The sequence below is a fragment of the Mustela nigripes genome, chromosome 15 (assembly GCF_022355385.1).
Source record: "Mustela nigripes isolate SB6536 chromosome 15, MUSNIG.SB6536, whole genome shotgun sequence".
Taxonomy (NCBI): domain Eukaryota; kingdom Metazoa; phylum Chordata; class Mammalia; order Carnivora; family Mustelidae; genus Mustela; species Mustela nigripes.
Genome location: NC_081571.1, coordinates 80,807,512 through 80,828,506, shown reverse-complemented (window position 1 = coordinate 80,828,506; position 20,995 = coordinate 80,807,512).

The following is a 20,995-nucleotide window of genomic DNA, read 5'->3' as shown; positions in this document are numbered from 1 at the left end:
ATTCCCTAAATGCATGAACTGTTATTTGATCTCAAGCAAGGCCAGCACGAGGTTCTTACTCAATTTGACAATGTACATTTGAGTTACCATATGGAGGGAGTGTTATCCATCCAATATCATCTGAGTCAACACTCCTTATCTCACACAATAACAATAAATCAATATACTTGTTGGATGTCTTTTTCATCTTAACAATATTGTGAAAACATTTTAAAAGCAACTACTGTGCATCACCTCTCCATGTTTAAGAATGTGGAAATAATTAGTACTTCAAGAAAAGGGGTACATACCTTAGAAATCAGAGATCCTGCAGTTCCCTAAAGAGTTGAGGGGTCTAGGAATTGGTCAGGAGAAAACATCTCCTTCTGCGGGGAAAACTTCCTCACAGAATCAGGATCCCGGGTTGGACTCCCTTAACCAGCTGAGAGGTTTGTAGGAATTATTCTCACATGTGAGATAAGTAAACCTGCTTTGGACATCACCCACTTCCAGCTAAATTCAAATGAATATTAGATATCAAACCAATCCGAAAAATGTGAGAATGAAATGCATGTTCAAAGATCAAAGATAGTCATACAGAGACAAGATACCAATATGATTTTTGGAGGTACTTTCAGAACAAAAATTACTTTATTGAGGATGAAATTAAGCAAACATTCCAAAATAAAGTGAATCATCCCAATATTGGCTTATATTAACATTAACATCATTAACATTAATACTAATATTTGTATCATTAATATTATTGGTTACTTTTACTTTTGGAGACCTTGAAATTAAGTCCAAAGCTTCTCAGAAATTCATGTGGTCAAGATTGAGGGAGTTCTTCCCACGGGGACCTATTGTTTATGACATAATCATAATTCAATGACTCACATAGGAGTAGATTTGATGTTGAAGATGGTGTTGCTATTTCTGTATGTATCAGTCTTCAACCATAATAACTCATGTTTCCACGAAAGGAAAAATCTATACTCTCTCATGGAAAAGGCATTAATTACACTGTCTCTCTTTTCGATGAAGTACCTCTGCTGTCAAATCCTCAGTGATCCACTGCCTATAGTACATTGTGCATATATCATGAGGACTATCTAATATTTGCGATGTTATCTGCATTAACATTGATAAAAGGTTTACTTCCAAGATTCAGGGAAGAGAATATTTTGGACTTTGTATCTGCAGTAACATTCTGAGTATCAGGACCGTATTATGATCATAGATGATGTAAACTTGTCTAGATGGGGAGAGTGAAAACAGGACCAACCGTTCGCAATCCTTGGAACTGGCTTTTTGGGGGGATCCTATAAATATGTGATCCATCTGGACTGTGACTAGACCTCTTGACATACTGTCATCTTCTGCCTTCAATTTTAATATGAATTATGCTTTATAACTGGGTCTTGTCAGAACTATTTCCTAATATACTGTACTAAATTCCAAAAAGTACACACCTCAGAGCTGTTAATTAAAAGGGCCTGCTGGTATAAATAAACACATATGCTGCTGATTAGCCACCCTTTAGGGGTCAACAGTGGGGAACTCCTGCTGGGCTTCTGTTAATTGTTGTCCAAAATCTTAACAGGAACTGTCTAATGATCTCGTATGGCTTTGGCCATCTGGCCCTCTGAGTTCACTTGCCAGTAAATAGCCAATCTTTAGAGGAGGAGAGAAATATCCCTTACCAGAGGAGTACCTTAAAGATATAACCTAGCCATCCACATGTGTACAAAAGGATTGATTTGCTTTAATTCACTGATCAAACCCAATACACTCATTTAAATTACCCTTTAGATTTATTTTAATGACAACTGCTTTAATATTAGCTACAAAACGAATGTTTTTGCTTTTCTTACAGAAGCAGCATTAGATGTGATTAGGACTTGTTTGTAATGCATATTATATTTATGGTCAGAAACAATGAAGAGTGCTTCTAATAATTGCTATTTCTGCATCATACTTGACAATGTTAAGTGGTGGTGTATCTTTTTCCTCCAGTGCTGTACTGTGGAACTGATGATCAGGTGCAAAGCCTAGTTTCACATATTCTGAAATAGACTTAGGATTTGCGATGGTATTAGTCCTTTAAATGCTACAAGGCTGCACTATTAGCTGGTTTTTCATTACATCATTTCCTTCCATTTTTAGATAAATGTTACAGAGTAGAAATAACAAATTTAAAAGAGCTAAAAATAGAAGTGTTAATTCATAGTAAGACAGTCTTATTTGTCTCATTTTCAAACAGATGAAAGTCTGTATATAGGGAAAGAAATCCTTCATCTAGAGGCACATACGCACATATTATTTCATAGATAATTGTGTGTTAAAGAGAAAAATACACCTCACTACATTTGCTCTGATATGTTTACTCTGCTCATATACTATGAAAAGAGATCTAACACTACTCTAAAGTTTACCTAAACTATGGAAATGGAAATTAATAGGGTACTGTATTTTGTTTGTATTTCATCTTATTGGTATTTTGCCTTATACCAAATAGATCCTTTTCTTTCAGAATTTTCAAACTACTCTCTTTCCCAGATGATATATTTTCACCTAGGGTTTTGTTTAACTAGTGAATATTATTCTGAGGAAACTAAGTACTGGCAGAACAATATTCATGGCAGTGTTCATGTTGGCATATGACTGGTCAGTGAAGCCCCATGGATGGTCAAATTCAGCCAGCCTGTGGACTGTCAACTGTAAGACATCAGGACTGTTCTTTAGTGATGTTGCCCTGACCCTGATTATGAAAAAAATGATAAATAAAAACAATTATTTCTAAGGTTTTACAAACAAGTTTTATATGAGGAACAGAATGTCAAAATTTTTCATGTTGCAGGTTTTATCCTACTTTTCCTTCTTCTATGGCAACTGTTGACCCGATTTGAGGTATGAATGGGAAATGAGGAAACAACTCAACCAGCCACCAAATTTTTCTAGAACTCAGTTCACCAAAGAAATTTCCTTCAGACCACTTTCCCCTCTCAGAATCAAACATTTCTTTCTAGATATAATTAAAAATGAAACAAAGCAACAAAAGAAGTCTTGAATGACTGGTGTCCTCTAACCTCTACATTCTTCCAGAACCCAGAACCTATAATAACCTGCTTACTCTTTTTCGCTTGTCCTGACATATCCTGCTTAGATCATAGGAAATCTCCTTGGAAAATCTTCTCACATTGTGTTTCTTCCACACATTTCTTCCTTAGTGATTTTCCAGGGTCTCCCTACAGTGTCTCCTAAATAGATAACATCTATCCATTCACTTATGTATTTTGTCCTTGTCAACAGTACAGAAAAAAAAAATACAGTTTTCAGGGTGTAGACTTCTTGCCTCATATTTATTCTTTCCAAAAATATGTCTGCTTAAGAGATTTCGGTGAAAAAAACAAAGCTACAAAAAAGTATTTATTATTTGTCAATATTTGTCAATACTTGAGTGATTCTTTACTTCAAGTAGGCAGAAGACAAGGTAATTACACATATTAATACTAATCTATATCACATTTACATTAATGTCCCCCAAATAAGTAATTATGCTAAGCAGAAGGAAATAAAGATTTAGATGTTATAGGAAATCACCTCAAATCAGTATCTAATTAATTGAAAAATCATTAACCTGATTTGTCAGGACCTATATTGTTCACTTCTGTTGTACTTTGGATTTTTTTTTCCAAATTGGAGATAAAAATCACATAACACAAAAATTGCCCCTCAAGCCATTTTGAAGCATACACTTGAACTACCTTCAGTAGATTGAAAGTGTTGTGCAACTATCAACACCACCTAATTTTATAATATTTCCACCAATTTACAAAGAAACATTTTATTCATTAAGCAGCCACTCCCTAGTTACTGCCTGCCCTCAGCCCCTGGCAACAACAAATCTGTTTGCTGTTTCTATGGATTTCTCTATTCTAGCAATTTCATAATCACAGAGACAGACAACATGTATGTGGCTTCTTCACTGAGCAGTGAAAGAATTGTTTTCAAGATTCATCCATGTTGGAGCATATATCAGTATTTCATTTTTTAAAAAAGTTTTTATTTATTTATTTGAGAGAGCAAGAATGAGCAAATACAAGCATCAGGCAGAGGGAGAAGCAAGTTCCCTGCTGAGCAGAGAGCCCAGTGTGGGACTGGATCCCAGGATCATGACCTGAGCAGAAAGCAGACACTTAACCGATTGAGCCACCCAGGGGGTCCCTCAATATTTCATTTTTATGTTCAAATATTTTGTCATATGGCCATGCCACTTTTTGTGTGTCTATTCACCACATTATGAATATGAGTTATTCTCACTTTTTAGAGGTGACAAATAATGTTATGAACATTTATGTACAAGTTTTTTTTTTTAAAGTTTTTTTTTTAAAGCTTTTTTTTTTTTTTATTTATTAATTTGAGAGAGAGAAATCACAAGTAGATGGAGAGGCAGCCAGAGAGAGAGAGAGAGATAGGGAAGCAGGCTCCCTGCTGAGCAGAGAGCCCGATGCGGGACTCGATCCGAGGACCCTGAGATCATGACCTGAGCCGAAGGCAGCGGCTTAACCCACTGAGCCACCCAGGCGCCCTATGTACAAGTTTTTACACTTGTTTTCAATTCTCTTGTGTATATACCTCAGAGTAAATTTGCTGGGTTGTATGGTTATTCTGTCTAATATCCTGAGGAACCATCAAACTCTTTTCCATGGTAGGTTTAACTGTTTAACATTTCTATCATCAGTGTATGGGGTTCCAATTTCTCCACATCTTTGCCAATACTGAATGAAAATTCTTCTGACTATGGACACCCTAGTGAGTATGAAATGGTATTTTATTCTATTTTTTATTTGGTTTTCCATAATGACTAATGATGTCGAGACATTTGTTGGATATATTCTTTGGAAACATATCTATGGAAATTTTTTGCTCATTTTGTAAGGAACTAGCTTGTTTTCTGCTTTTGAGTTGCAAAACTCTTTATATAGTCTGGATACATGACTCTTATCAGATATATGATTTGCATATATTTTCTACCATACTGTGGCTTGCCTTTTGACTTCTCTAATGATAATCTCTGAAACACAAAATTTTTAAAATTTTGATGATGTCCAATGTATGCATTTTTCTTTTTTGCTTGTGCTTTTGGTGCCATATTTAAAGAAGTGTTACTTACTGAAATTTCAAAAAGATTTACTGCTGTGTTTTCTTCTAAAGACTTGATAGTTTTAACTCTTTTATGTTTAGGTGTCTAATCCATTTTGAATTTTTAAATATAACGTAAGTAGGGCCAAATTCAATATTTCCTATTCAGCTATGAGTTGTCCTAGCATCATTTGTTGAAAAGACTGTTCATTCCCCTTTGGAGAGTCCTGGCATTTTAACTGTTATTTAAAATTTTTAAATTTCTGTGTTGTCTGTAGTAATGTCTACTTTCAGTCCTGATTTTAGTAATTTGTCTTCTCTATTTTTTTATGGGTCAGTCTACCCAAAGATTTGTCATTTTGTTGGTATTTTGAGAAATGAAAATTTTAACAATTTGATTCTATTGTTTTTCTATTCTTTATTTTGTTTATTTCCACCCTAAACTTTTTTTCCTACTACCTGCTCTGGATTGTTTGCTCTTCCTTTCCTTGTTCCTTAATGTGGGAGGGTAAGTAATTAATTAATGCTCTTTCTCATTTTTAATGTAGGTATTTACAGTTATAAATTTTTCCTGGAGTTCTGATTTTGCCATTATCTCATAAGTTTTGTTTTGTTATGTTGTGTTTTTATTTTCATTCATTTCACAGTATTTTCTCTTTTCCCTTGTGATTTCTTTTTTGGCTCATTGGTTGCTTGAGACTAAGTTGTTTGATTTCCACATTTTTAAAAATGATTTATTTATTTGAAGGAGAGAGAGAGAACACAGGGGGAGTGAGAGGGAGAAGCAGACTCCCCACTGAGCAGAGAATCTGATGCAGGGCTTAATCACAAGAACCTGAGATCATGACCTGAGCTGAGAGCAGACACTTAACTATTTAACAGATTGAGCCACCCAGGCGCCCCTCCACATATTTGTAAAATTTCCAGATTTCCTTATGTTATTAATTTCTAATATCATTGGGGTTGGAGAAGATACTTTGTGTGACTTCAGTATTTTTACATTTATTGAGACTTGTTTTGTGGCCCCAGATATATGACCAATCCTGGAGAATGTTCTATGTGCACTTGAGGAAAATGTGTACCCTGTTGTTGTCAGGTGTAGTATTCTATATACATTTGTTACATCTAATTGATTAATTGTGTGGTGAAGTCTTCTAGTTCCCTTTTAATCTTCTAATTGTTCTATCTGCTATTGAAAACGGGGAACTGAAGTATCCACCTATTATTGTTTAACTGTCTATTTGAGCCTTGAACTCTGTCAATGTTTGCTTCACACATTTTGGGTCTCTGTGGTTTGGTGCACATATGTTTACAGTTGTTATATTTTCCTGGTGCATTGACACTTTTATCAACATATTATGTCTTTTTTTTTTTCACTCTTATAACAATTTTTCACTTGGAGTCTTTTTATATAATTTTAGTGTAGCCACCTCAGTTCTCTTTTGGTTACTATTTGCATGGAACACCTTTTTCTATCCTTTTACATTCAACAGACCATGATATTATAACAAAGAAATTTTGTCTTATCCTGCAGAAAAGAAAGAGACACTGAAAAAAAAAATTGAAAAGACAGCGACATAATTACACCTTCATGTTAGAAAAAGAACTCTGAGAACTGCGTGGAAGAGACATTAAAGAGGCTGTGACGGAGGCATTCTGGACCCTGCCAACTAATGTACCTCAAACATAGTTTCTTTCTTCTCTGGTGCATTTTCCTAATATTTTTCACATCCTTCAGAGGCAGTAGTACCTGCCACAATACTTGACCCATGTTTGGGTCAGCTATTCCAATATGATTCAATTGTGAAATGATATATAGGATATATATTATATGTTTATAATATTATATAACACTGGTTTTGTTCTTTCGGGATATGCATTTTAGAAAAATGCTAATGCCTTCCTGCTGAATTGAATACATCTCTAGAACATTTTTATTTCCTGTACACACCCATGTGTTTATGCATATATAATGAAAACTGTACTATTCTGGTATACACACTTTTTATGTAAGCATTATATATTCTAAAGAAGGAATTTTGAACAGTAAAAGCAATAGCCTTCTGAAATAACATGGTTTAGGAAATAGTAAAATCAACCAGAATTGCAGTAAATATTTATTACAACTCAATATATGTTAATATCATACATCACTTATTAAACTTAATTTCTTGATTATTTTTCCTTCCTTTAGCGTGTATTAAACATTAGCTGGCAGTGCTGGCTGCTGCTCTTTACATAATGAAAGATTACTCTTATAATGCATTCTCTCACAAAAATATTTACATTTATTTTAGATCAATAATCTCATGTGAGTTTGGTGTAAAAACACATAAGGAAAAAAAAAGATTCCAACTCAGACATCTTGCAGCAGAGTATAAACACGAAGACTAGCATTTTGAAATTCCTTTGTAAACAGAAAGACTTGTATTATTGAACCACAAAACATGTCGAGAGAGTGCTTGCTTACTTTTCTGTTGCATATTATATTGGGCCTTTCCCTGAATTTGTATTTGCATAGTGTTAAGCATGCAGAGAAAGGAATGTGTCTATTTGCATTTTTAACATTTGGTATCTCTGGCATAAATGAAGGTAGGCCCTCATATTCCCTCAACACATTTCTTGTCATGAAAATATCTTCCCAGTGATTCACTAATATGGTAGAAGAAGAAGAAGCCAGAATATTAGTGAGATGATATTCAAACATCAGTAAAAAATTTAGGCTTTTGGTTAAATTTACATCTCAAATGTAATTTAAAAATTATTTTGATGAGATTTGGTCCTGCCCTCCTTCCTTAGAAACCCATCCATTACCCCCAAACATTTCATGTGTTTGTTGATACAAACTTTTCCCTGACTTGAATATATGTATCTAACCTCAAGAAATGGTACCACTTGGAATTTCACAGTAGCTCAATAATACGCTGATTCATTTAAGCTAATATTCTAAGCCATAGGGCAGTCCAAATGCAAAAAAGAGAAACAATCGGATAGCAATGGTATCATCTGAAAATGGCAGCCCAAATTGGAGATTAAGGCACAATTCATGTATGTTTTAAATGAAGACATCCCAGATATAAAGGCTTCAGATACAGAGCAGTGGGCTCAAATCCCAGTTTTGATGCTGACTCACTGGATAAATTTTGGTCAAATTCTAATTTATTCACTCATTTTCAATCACAGATCATTATTCAATAAATACTTAAAATAGTGAATAAGCCAGGAATTTACCCACTGGAATCTTATGTTATCATACCTATCCCGTCCCTTTAATTTTAATATTATATTAAAGGTAACATATTTGAAGTACTTTGCACAACGTATGAGACATTGTGGGGCATCTGACACATAATTGTTGAGTGAATAGATGGATGGAATAGCAATTTGTATTGGAATACAGTATAAATTACTGTAAAGGAAAAAAACAACTTTCTTAGCATATGAAACAATCTTCTTAGGTAAGAACACGTTAGATTAGATAGGCCTATTTATAAGTTCAAATAGAAAACAAACACGTAATTGTAATTTTTCCATCACTCACAATATTTCATTATATATACTTTGGTTTCCAAAATAATTTTGTGCCTCAGCTTATAAGCACTGTCATATTATCCCTGCATGGACAACTTTATACAATTTTTGTTGCGGTGTCTGAAACATTAAAATGCATGGTGCAAACTTGTCAAGGCTCTCACAGATTAAAGAATTGCTTGCTGTCTCAGAATAAAATAAGAACTTGCCTCCACTTGTGTAATTTTTTGGTCATTTTTGGGAATAATGAACATTTTTCTCCACCATGTAGTTTGTTATTTAAGAAAATGTGTATGTTGACACCCTTTAAGCAGAGAAAATTCAGCAACTTAATAAATATTTGGTTTTAAAAATATGTTGGAAAACATATTGTACATAAAAATGTGTATGACAAGGATGTGAAGTTAGAGAATAATGATAAAATGAATCAATGCTTCACTAAGGTAAATGTATCAGTTCTCTGAGGTATCTGTGGGATACCTTTCTCTCATTTTTCCCTCACACCAGTGTCAGCTCTTCTTAATTTGGTGATATTTATTTCCTCCTTTTCCTTTGCAGATTTACCACTAGAGTGGATATCTCTAAAAACACATCCATGTTTGAATTTTGTCGGCTTTATAAAAAGGGACTGCTACCGCTTTGTTATTCTCTGACCACGCTTTGTATTTCTCAGCATTGTTTTTAGATTCACCCAAGATCATTTATGTACCCTGTTTCAACATTTTCATTGTTCAAAAATAGTGATTCTTGGAAACTTTGGGTCTCAGGAGTCCTTTTTCTTTTCTCCTCAATAGATGGTGAAATACTTTCCCCGCCAACCGCAGTTTACCATTGTCCATATCAACACCCGAACAAAACGGGCATGCTTGCTGATTCTCATACTCACGGTTTCCTTCTCTGTTTTTGCATATGCTCCACCCGTCCTCAGCCAATGCATGAAACATCCAGGGCTTTACAACTGAATTGTTAAGGATACACATCTGTTGCTTGCTTTTTTGTTTTATTTTTCTCCTTGTTTTATGTGAAAACATTAAGTTTTACCAAGTTATGTGAAACCATTACTTCCATCTGCTCCTACCATCCCTCCATGATACCGCTTTCTTCTTACTCAAGCACTTTCCCAAGAGGGATTATAAGTAGATCTTAGTATGGTAAACCACCTGATGCCTTGAAAAGCTGAAAATTTCTTGATTTGAACTCTGTCTCTAATAAATGGCATAAGCTTAGTTTTGATGGGGTCTTTTTGGCAGGGGGTCAGTTTTAATCTTTTTAAAAACTTTTTTAAATTTATTTTTTATTTTCAGCATAACAGTATTCGTTATTTTTGCACCACAACCAGTGCTCCATGCAATCTGTGCCCTCTGTAATACCCACCACCTGGTACCCCAACCTCCCACCGCCCACCCCCCCCCCCCCCCACCCCCCCCCCGCAGCGCGCCCCTTCAAAACCCTCAGATTGTTTTTCAGAGTCCATAGTCTCTCATGGTTCACCTCCCCTTCCAATTTCCCCCAGCTCCCTTCTCCTAACTCCCCATGTCCTGCATGCTATTTGTTATGCTCCACAAATAAGTGAAACCATAGGATAATTGACTCTCTCTGCTTGACTTATTTCACTCAGCAGAATCTCCTCCAGTTCCGTCCATGTTGCTACAGATTTGGGTATTCATCCTTTCTGATGGAGGCATAATACTCCATACTGTATATCTTCCTTATCCATTCCTCCGTTGAAGGGCATCTTTGTTCTTTCCATAGTTTAGCGACCGTTGCCATTGCTGCTATAAACATTGGGGTACAGATGGCCCTTCTTTTCACGACATCTGTATCTTTGGGGTAAATACCCAGGAGTGCAATGGCAGGGTTATAGGGAAGTTTAAAATCTTTTTAAAAACTTTTTACTTATTTTTTTGAGAGACACAGAGCACGAGGGAGGGGCCGATGAAGCGGGGAAGAAGACTCCCCACAGAGCAAAGAGCCCAGAAGAGGTGTGTGTGGGGGTGCGGCTCCATTCCAGGACCCGGGATCATGACCCTAACAGAAGGCATACTCTCAACGGACTGAGCCTCTCAGGCTTCCCAGTCTTTTAAGTCTTTTAAGTAATAAAATAATGTAGTGAAAATTGAGTTGAACATAAAACTACACTTTTAAGGTTTTTGAGTTAAACACTTGAAAATACTGCCAATTTTCTCCTTCCATGGGAAACCTGTAGCTACACCTGAAGTCATGTCATTTGCAGACTAGCAAACGGGGCATGGGTCCCGGAGTCGCCTTCCAATCGGCACGGGTATCTTGGAAAAGCTGTGGTCTGAAACAGAAAGGTGCAGGTGAACGCCGTCGGCCAGCGGGATCCCTGGGGCTTACCCTAATACCCGGCACCACCACCGTCCGGTCCTCCCAGAGCAGGTCTGGTTCCCCGCCCCCCCCCCCCCCCCCCGCAAGCCCGCTCCGCGTCTGCCCGCTGGGAAACAAATGCAACATCTGTGTCGTCGTGGAAATCTCTGCGGCAACTGCACGTGACCGAGATACAGCTGTGCCCGAGCCTAGAATCCCTGTCACGAGGCCCAGGCCCCTGGGACCCAATAATCCCGCGGTCACAGCATCCACATCAGCTCTGCACCAACCTGCACAACTCACTGTCTCAAAACCACAAAACAATGTCAAAAAGAGATGCCCCGCCGGGTCCCAGCTGTAGGCCCCCTAAGTCACCCTCCCCGAGTCCGGGGCACATCCCACCCTGAGGCTTCCCCAGCGCATGCGCCGCCCAGGCCCGCGTCCGTTCCCTCAGGGTTTGGAGCCCTCCGAGGGAGGCCGACGCCTACCCCTTCCCTTTACCGGAACCGGGCTCACCTGCAGAGCTCCAGCCCGTGACGGGTGGGGAACAGATCACTGTCCCCAGCAGCTCCTGGCCCCTGGAGTCACGCGACTCCCACAATGCAACGCGGCACCACGCCGAAGGAAGTGGCGGGAAAGGTCTGGAGGCTTCTTCTGTGAAGTGCGCAGGCGCAGGAGGTGGCGGCCCACTTTGCCGGAGGCTCCGCCCACTGCTCCGGAAGGGACGAAGCCCCAGTGTGCGCAGGTGCACGCGCCCAGCTGCCGCTTCCGGTGCTTTTCTGGATCCCCCGGGGCGGGCGGGGGGTGAACCCTCTGAGGCTTCCAGGTCTCAGAGAGGAGAGGAGCTCCGCAGGTCTCCTGGGAGACCAGGTCTGAGAGGTGACGCGCCGTCCCCTCAGGGGTCGTAAGCGCGCAGGGATGAAGACGCGGGGAGGAGGAAGACACAGAGCAAGGCGTGCGCCAGGTGAGACCTGCGTGGGGAGGAGGCGTGGGGCCTGCCCGGGGGACCCCGCGGAGCACGTGCTGAGAGGCCCGGGCGCCGCCGTGGCCCTCGCTGGGTCCCGCACTGCTGGGAGGGCGGCGCGGGGCTCGGTGAGCGCTGGGCCTGTCTGAGGCTCCGTGTGAGGATGTTAGGGGCCGCGACGGACGTTCTCGGGCGGCCCCTCCCGCGGGTGTCCCCGCCCCCCGGGCGTCGCGGTGCTGTTGGTCGGAGGCGAACTTCCTCCGCGGCCGTCCTCTCGCTCGCGACGTGCGGACGGGACTGAGGGTTTAGTGGGTGCCGCCGTGTCACGGTTCCTGTGGTCCCCTTGTCCGCACGCCGAGTCCCGCACCGGGGTGATCCGCGGGGCCTTCCCGGTGCCCGCTCCGCCTGCGCGGTCGCGCCCCCGCCTCACCCCGTCCCCGACGCCCCCGGGAGCGCGCGGCCGGCCGCCTGCGGTTAGCTGCGGGTCGCCCGCGTCCCCGGCTCCCGGCGAGAGCCCCGGGGCCCCGTCGCGCTCGGAAGCGTCACGCCCGCGGCTTGACGAACTCGGGCCGAGCGGCGTCGTGTCGCCGACGTCCCCTGGGCTGCGACCGGGGCGTGAGAGGGACGGCGGGCTGGTGGCGCAGGAGCTCCCTTCCTCGGGAGCCGTTTCTGCCTTGCGGAGAAGTGCGACGCGCTCCGTGGGTCGCTCGCGCGGCCCGGCGCACCCCGGCAGCCGAGGCGGGTGACGCGTCCCCAGCCCCGGGGAGGCGCCCCGGAGCCCTGAGCAGACTGTGCTGCCGGCGGCAGACCCGAGAGGATGTGGCCGCACAGCGAAGCGGCGACCGCCGCAGGCTTGCGTTCGGTTAAGAACAAGATTTATTTCTGGGGATAATCGATAAATGGCTCCGAGAGGTGCGTTTGAGGCAGGCAAGGGAGCGCTGTCCCGGAAGCGCAGATAAATGGCTCCGAATTTGCTCTCTCGGTGTCGGGCATTGGCTGGGAACCGGCGCACATGTAAACGGATTAAGACGAAGAATAGGAACCAGGAAAGAGCTCCGAGAGCTGAGGTGAATTCCCGCGGGGGCCCCGCTTGGCTCAGAGGACTCTGCGGCCGTGGAGCAGCCGTCGGCAGCTTTCCCCTGAGGTGGGGCGCCCGGTGAGGAGACCAGCGCAGCGACCCGAGCGGCCTCCCAGGCTGTCGGGACTGAGGGAAACCCGAGGTTCCTCTGATGAAAGCACGTGCTGAGGAATCCGGGAAACGACGTCCTCTCCCACGGCGAGGACGGGCTCTTCGGGCGGAGCTGGCCTGGTTACATCAACAGGGGCCCTTCTTGTTCTGGAAGTGCTGTAGAGAAATCCAGATCTCACACACGTGCACCCTGCACACACACACACACACACGTGCACCCTGAACACACACACACACACACACACGGATCTCACACACGTGCACCCTGAACACACACACACACACACGTGCACCCTGAACACACACACACGGACCTCACACACGTGCACCCTGAAAACACACATACACACACACAGACCCTACGCCCATACCCATAAAGACCTTAAGGGGAAAGTACCCCAAATACCAAAATGTTGAAAAAATCCTCTCTCTTACTAGTGGGATAAAGGAAGTAATTATTTTCTTTATACTTTCATGCATTTTTACAATGAGCAATTACTATGTTTGTTATTGGAAAAATATTAACAGGAAGAATATATACTAGTCTATAATCATTCTTTTTGCCTTCCTACAAGCATTTGGAAAAAGCCTGTCGTGATTTCCTCTGAATTTAATATTCTTTGTCTTATTAAGGCTAATTTTGGAAATAAACTACATTGATTATATAGGTGCTAATTTGTAATAAAGGAAAGAAGGACAAAGGGGAAGTATGCCACAGTGGGGGCCACGTGGTTCGTAGAACATGGCACCAGGCCATTTCTGGTACATGGTCTGTGTCTTTGATCTTTCCTTTTACCAGTGCTCCAATGATAAAAGGCTGGATTTTGACAGTCAGTTTAGTAGCTTTTCCTGTAGACATGACCCTAAATTTTAAGTATTCACCATGTCATTCTGGCAATAATCATGTAACAAAAATATTTCAGGGCAATGTGCTGCCTAATTTGTTTAAACTGTGAGCATACAGCCATGAAAAATGAACAACCCACAATAAAGATTGGGTATATATATAGCTCATATTAAAACAACTTGGTAATTCATTAAACAGTTGTTAACGATTAATTGCTAATAATTTTTTTGTGACATAAACTTTTAGCTTCTGGACCATCAGAAAATGTCCCTGACTTCACAGAGCTCACATCTTGGTGGAAGAGGTACATGGAAAATGAGTGTACAAATAGACATTCTCAAGTATAATTAGCTAAACGACACTCTGTGATGTGACCTCTATTCCCCAAACACAACATGATTACCCACGAGATAAGCCCAACATTCAACAACCCTAGAAAGTTATGTAGAAATGAAAATATTATTGCTTTTACATAATCAAGTCTTGTTTTGTTTTTTACTCTTTTTTCCTCTGTCATAACTTTGGGTGGAAACTAATCAGAAGGCACATGTGCGCATATATATATTCAGGGAAAGACACTCAAAGTACTTAGATCTTTGATTCTGTCCTTTTCCTTCCTTCCACAAGTTTTGGCCCCAAGAACATGTCTTAATAACCATCCTTCATGCTAAACTCTCTCACAGATTGTACTTCTCAGGAATCCAAACTACAACACATAGGAAATTAGGCTCTGGAAACAGAATGGCCTTTTGTAATGATCTTGAGTAGGATCACGATAGCCAGACCTTTGTACTCTCATCCACCTGTCTTCGGATAAGGGCCTCAGCCGAAGAGGCATGGCCTCAAGCAAAGTGTTTGACAGCTGTAGCCAATGGGCTTTTTTCTCCTGGGTCCTAACTCAGGCATCCTGGATGGGAGGCTGATGTCCCTTTTCTCTTCTTCCTTCCAGGGAGATCAGTGGACATAGCTTTGAAGCTCTAGTCAGTGAGGTTGCTGCAGGAGGGAGAGTTGCATCCACAACAAGATGGGCACAGAGGTGTGGTGTGGTGAGGGAATGCCCCATGGATGTCTCTGGAACCGTGAAAGCCTCTGGGTTATGTACACGGAAGAAAGGAAAGAAGTAATAGAAGAGGGTAGCCAAGCCTCATAATGCTCATCCTGACCCCGTTATAAAATGCTTTACAAACATGCTTACCTTTATGACTTCAGGGATCAAGGAACTTCCTTTCCTCCCCAAATGATCATGTCCATTTCCATGCAGTGAACATTTTCTTCCTTTCATTACACATAAAGTCAAGTCATTAAAGTGGAAATTTCACATACAAGTAAAAATGAGTTCAAGTAAATAATGCCAATGGAAGTATCAAATTCTTCACTATTTTGAAATAGGACTTCTGAGGATGGCATTATCACTAGAAGAAAAGTACAGTAAAAGAGAGAAACTTGTATATTAAAAACACACTTTATTGTGTTCTTGGACTACTTTATTTTTAGGGGAATGCTTATATGTGTAAAAAAAAGCTGAAATGAAGTTAAACAGTCATTTCCTGAATTCATACTTCTAATAAGAAATTGCTTAAGAATATGGGGAGGTGGGATGCCTGGGTGGCTCAGCTGGTGGAGCATCTGAATCTCGGTTTTGGCTCAGGTCATGGTTTCAGGGTGGTGGGATCCTAAGATGGGCTCTGTGCTCAGTGGGATGTCTGCTGGAGATGCTCTCTCCTTCTTGCTCTCTCACTCATACTCTCCCTCTCTCTCAAAGTAAATAAGCCTTTGAAAAAAGATTTAAGAATATGAAGAGATGAAGATATGAGGGAGAGAGAATCCCTACCCATGTGGTTCAGACATGTCTGAATTAAGAGTCCATTTTTGTTTAATTTTGTTACTTATGGGTATCTTTGAGAGAAACTTTGACTTTTTTTTAGTACAAGGTAGGGTATAAATTTGGAAATGCAAAGTATAAAAATATTCTTTATACAATTTGGAATTAAAAGTGCCCTAAGAGTTCATTGCAACATGAGAGATAACCACATCAGCTCCACTGACAGAACATTTGTGATGAAGTTTAGGAGTAAAATTGTTTTGGGAGTTGTGGAGAGTAGGACAGTATTATCTTCTAGAACCAGTGCACTATAAAATATGAAATGGAATATGTCCATGGATAATAGTTTGATTTGATTGGTGGCAGGTAAGTGTACAAGGCTAGTCTGGGGACTGTATTTTAATAAGCTTTGCAGGTAGTATGGAATCCGTGATGACTTTGAGGCAGGGTCTAGTGTTCTCAGAACTACACTTCAGAAGCGTAACCTAGGATCAAGGTTTGGGGTGAATTTAAGTGGCTGGAGGTAAGAGGTTGAGCTGTGAAACAGAGTAGAATAAGCATGAACATGAAAAAACATAGTAGTTCCCCAACTTGTAAATTATGTGACCCAGCCAAGTTTCTTAGCTAGTCTCAGTCTTAATTTTTTTTTAATTTTTTAAAAATTTATTTATTTGACGCACAGAGATCACAAGTAGGCAGAGAGGCAGGCAGAGAGAGAGAGAGAGGAGGAAGCAGGCTCCCTGCTGAGCAGAGAGCCCGATGCGGGGCTCGATCCCACGACCGTGGGATCATGACCTGAGCCAAAGGCAGAGGTTTTAACCCACTGAGCCACCCAGGCACCCCTCAGTCTTAATTTTTGAATAGCTATAAATGGAAGCAGAATAGTTATTTCACAGAGTTCATATAAGCAAAAAGCAACAAGATTTGTAAACTATTTGAGTGTATATTTCCAGTAATTAGTAGTTCTTTCTATCCGTATCTATCAACCGTCCAGGCTTCTATTACCGTATTCTGGGAGTAAAAAAGATGTGCCATCAAACATTAGTAATGAGGATAAACAGGAGAAAAGAACACCTACATAGCCTACCCCGTGTTTGTACCCCCAACAGAACATGGTTCATTAAAATGAATGGCAATTACGAAATTGTGGCAAATCATCCCGGAACTTCTTTTCCACTGAAAATTGTTAGAATAAAGCACCCTGATTGTTTCATAAATGACCAGCTAAAAACAATACCCCATTCGTGTTACCTAGTCTTTTCTTCATTATGGAAAATTTGTGGCCAAAAAATTCTGGATATGGGATCTGATGGTCTGAATTGCTGCCAAACTTAGGGCTTAAAGTGAATTTTGAGAATCACGGGGAAATTTGGTGATTCTGACAAGAAGAAACATTGTGAAGACATGTTGGCCATACATCAAATGGATAATCAGATTTGAAGGAGTCATTACCATGTGCATCCTGTCCTTTCTTTGCAAACAAGATTGGTCTTGGTTGTGAAATGTACCAAATTTAAACTATTGGGAGAGAGAAAATTGTTTTTTCTGTCTTGTTTCATTTGTCAGTGTGTTTTCACACAATAAGAAACCAAATTATCTCTATCACTTCTTTCTTGACATGGTCCCAAGGCTTACAAAAGGAGAGAGAAGAAAGCGGTAGAAAGATCAGGGTAACATAGAAGCAACATGATAGAATTATGTAAAAAGAATGAGAAATAACATAAATGCATATATGTATATTAAAGATACCATATTGTTATTTTAATATTTATCTGTGTGTGTGTATGTACATGGTTGGTAAAAATTTTGCAAAAAGAGTCTTTGAGTCCATATTTAGGACAGAGACTACATCAAGAGGACTAGAGTCCTAGAGAACACAGAGGACCAGTAGTGCCAAAGACATAGGAGGAGAACAAATAACAACTTCCTAGAATTACTGGTCCAAACAATTTTTTTCCTCTGAATTTAAATGCAATATATGTTTTTTAAAAAATACTTATTTTAGAGAAAGAAAGAGGACACGTGTGCATGTCCAATTTTTAAAAATTAGAAAAAAATGAACCAAGATACCCTGAGGTGTAGTCAGTCATTGTGCTGTAACGTGATGTGTGTCGACTTTTTTGAATACATGTATGGATTCATAAGATAATAGCACATAAATCATATATATAATCCTACCTTTATGATTAAGAATTATATTACCAGCACAATCATATATTGTCTGGTATGCAGAAAATGTTTTATATTGGCTTCAGGCTATTCTGAGAGACCATCTGAACTATTTTACAGTAAGTAGACCATTTTATCTATTATACACAATACTTTAAAAATTTTTTTATAGAGCTTTATTTTTTTAATTTTTAAAAATTTTTTTTAACATTTTAATTTAATTTTTTTCAGTGTTCTAAGATTCACTGTTTATGTACTACACCCAGTGCCCCATGCAATCTGTGCCGTCAGATTAATACCCATCACCAGGCTCACCCATCCCCCTACCCCCTTCCTCCAAAACCCTCAGTTTGTTTCTCAGTCTTAAAAAAATTTTAAGTGAATATGCTAAGTTACCAAATGTGGCTTTTTTTAGTAATAGAAAACAAGAAAGATCTAGCTCCCTTATGCTGGCTCCAGTTCTCAGAGGGAAGGAGAGTGTGTGGTTGATGCCTATTTGCAGTGTGGTTAGTAGGTAAAGGGAATTATTCATGAATTGGTGAATTGGTCTAGGTTTGTGCAAAGAGACTGTGACATGATGTTTCATGTAATGCTATCATTTAACATTGAGTAGTTACTGTGTGCCAGGCAGTATTCTGAGCCTTTTACACATAAAAACTCTTTTAATCTTCACCATAACCCTCTAGTTGGTACTAGCACGCATCTTCCTTTTACAGGTGAGGAAAATAAGGCACAAAAATATTGTGTCATCACTTGGTCTTTTTTTTTTTTAAGGAAATTGACTTTTTTTTTTACATATTTTATTTATTTATTTTTTTTATAAATTAATTTATTCATTTTCAGAAAAACAGTATTCATTATTTTTTCACCACACCCAGTGCTCCATGCAATCCATGCCCTCTATAATACCCACCACCTGGTATCCCAACCTCCCCGCCCCACCCGCCCCACCCCCGTCACTTCAAACTCCTTAGATTGTTTTTCAGAGTCCATAGTCATCACTCAGTCTTAAGCAGAAGTCTCCAGAGACTTATGGACCACTGTGCCCAAGCTCTCATGCTGCATACCTATCTTGCATTTGTGTCAAGATATTTAATACTGACTGTGTTTGGACACATTTGTCATGACCTTCATCATCGGAATTCCTATTTACAATTCTAGAAACTAGAAGGCAGAGGAAAAAATTTATAGATTATTCAGTGACCAAACTGCCATCTGAGATTATTACATACGCAGCAGGATAACAGTCATCTGTGAGAACAGAAGAAGGACATAAGCAGATGTACATGTGCTTAGTAGGTGTACCATCAGATATCATGCTGAAGAAATTGACCAGGTGATTTCTCTAAACAAAAGGAAATGGCATCAAAACAAGACTGAAAGATAAAGACAGAAGAGTTGTGCAGGGAAAAAACCAAACAAATGCATCCACTGAATTTTATGTTCTTAGCTAGATTTAAATGGATAGAAATTTGCCCCTAGCTGTGTTGGATGATAAGGACTGCACTTACCCTACTGTCATAACTAATTAGAAAAGTGGGAAAAATACATGAAGCAACTGTTTTGAGGCACTGGGTAACAAGTAGCCTTTCACTGTGATCTTTGAGAGAATGCAAACAAATGAGGTGAGTCCTGTGATTGTTATCCAACTTTCTGCCTGGAGGCAACTTTTAAATCTGGAGCAAAAGGAAAGAGCTTGCAGGCAGGGCCCAGAATTCCCAGTGGATTGAAGGAAGGAGATGGGATGTTCATGAGGCTGAGCAGTCCAGAAGTTGCGGGACAGAACTACAGAAGGGAGGAAGTCTCAGCGTGAAGGAGTGTTAACAGTCAGTGCAGGAACATTGGGTGAGGCTTTGCTCCCTCAGTACGAGGCCATGCGTGTGAAGGATGCACCTTCAGAATGCTAGGTGAAAAATCACCAAGGGATGGTAAGATGGAAGCATCCCAGAGCTCACACATGATGCAGGATTGTTTGAACTATGTATGACTGGACCAACTGGAGAATTCTCAGTGTTTCAGTGAGACCTTTCACAGGAACCCTTATGATCATGCCTTGTGGAAGAGTAGCACTTTCTATGGAGTAAAGGCTACCTTACACTAGGAGAACATGAAAGTAGACTGAAAAAGGAACATAGGTTTTGTTTTCCCATATGAAGTTCATAGTAAAAAGCTTTTTAAAAATCCATCCTGTTGTTGTTGTTATTATTTTTTTGGCATGGTTTTGGAAAAAATAATTTAAATTTTCTTCATAATTAAAAACATATATGAAGTGGTACATAATTTATAAATAAATACTTATATTGGGTTCATGCTCAGAATTTCACTGGAAGAATTGCAGTCTAAAGATTGTAGATCATTTGTTCATAATGGTCCAATGATAGTGGACCATTTAAAGAAATTAGGTGTATCTACTTGAACAGCTTACTAAATATAAAATTCACCATTGAATTACATGGAAAATAAATTTCCTACCACATTAAAAAAAAGCTTAAGAACACACTTATAATACATATGTTTAGTGTATATCTTTATGTGAGTTGAAAACTAGAAGTTTATCTACTGCAATGAACACAGTGTTCATTTTATCTATCTATATATTTAGCTATCTACTATATATTTTTACTTTATTTTTTGTATTTTTTTGCATTTTCTGTAAATACATGAATTTTATAATTAAAATGTATAAATATTGGGAAGGCTATGTCATATTTGCATTTCTTTTTTTTTAATAGACAATAGTGTAATTAAATATTTTAAAAAAATTTTTTAAAATTTATTTATTTTCAGAAAAACAGTATTCATTATTTTTGCACCACACCCAGTGCTCCATGCAATCTGTGCCCTCTATAATACCCACCACCTGGTACCCCAACCTCCCACCACCCCACCACTTCAAACCCCTTAGATTGTTTTTTTGCCATATTTGCATTTCTGACTATCATATCCCCTAGGATACTGTTGGAATTCAGTTTATGTTTAATAAATCTATGGACGGATACATGACTTAATGAATAAAATTTT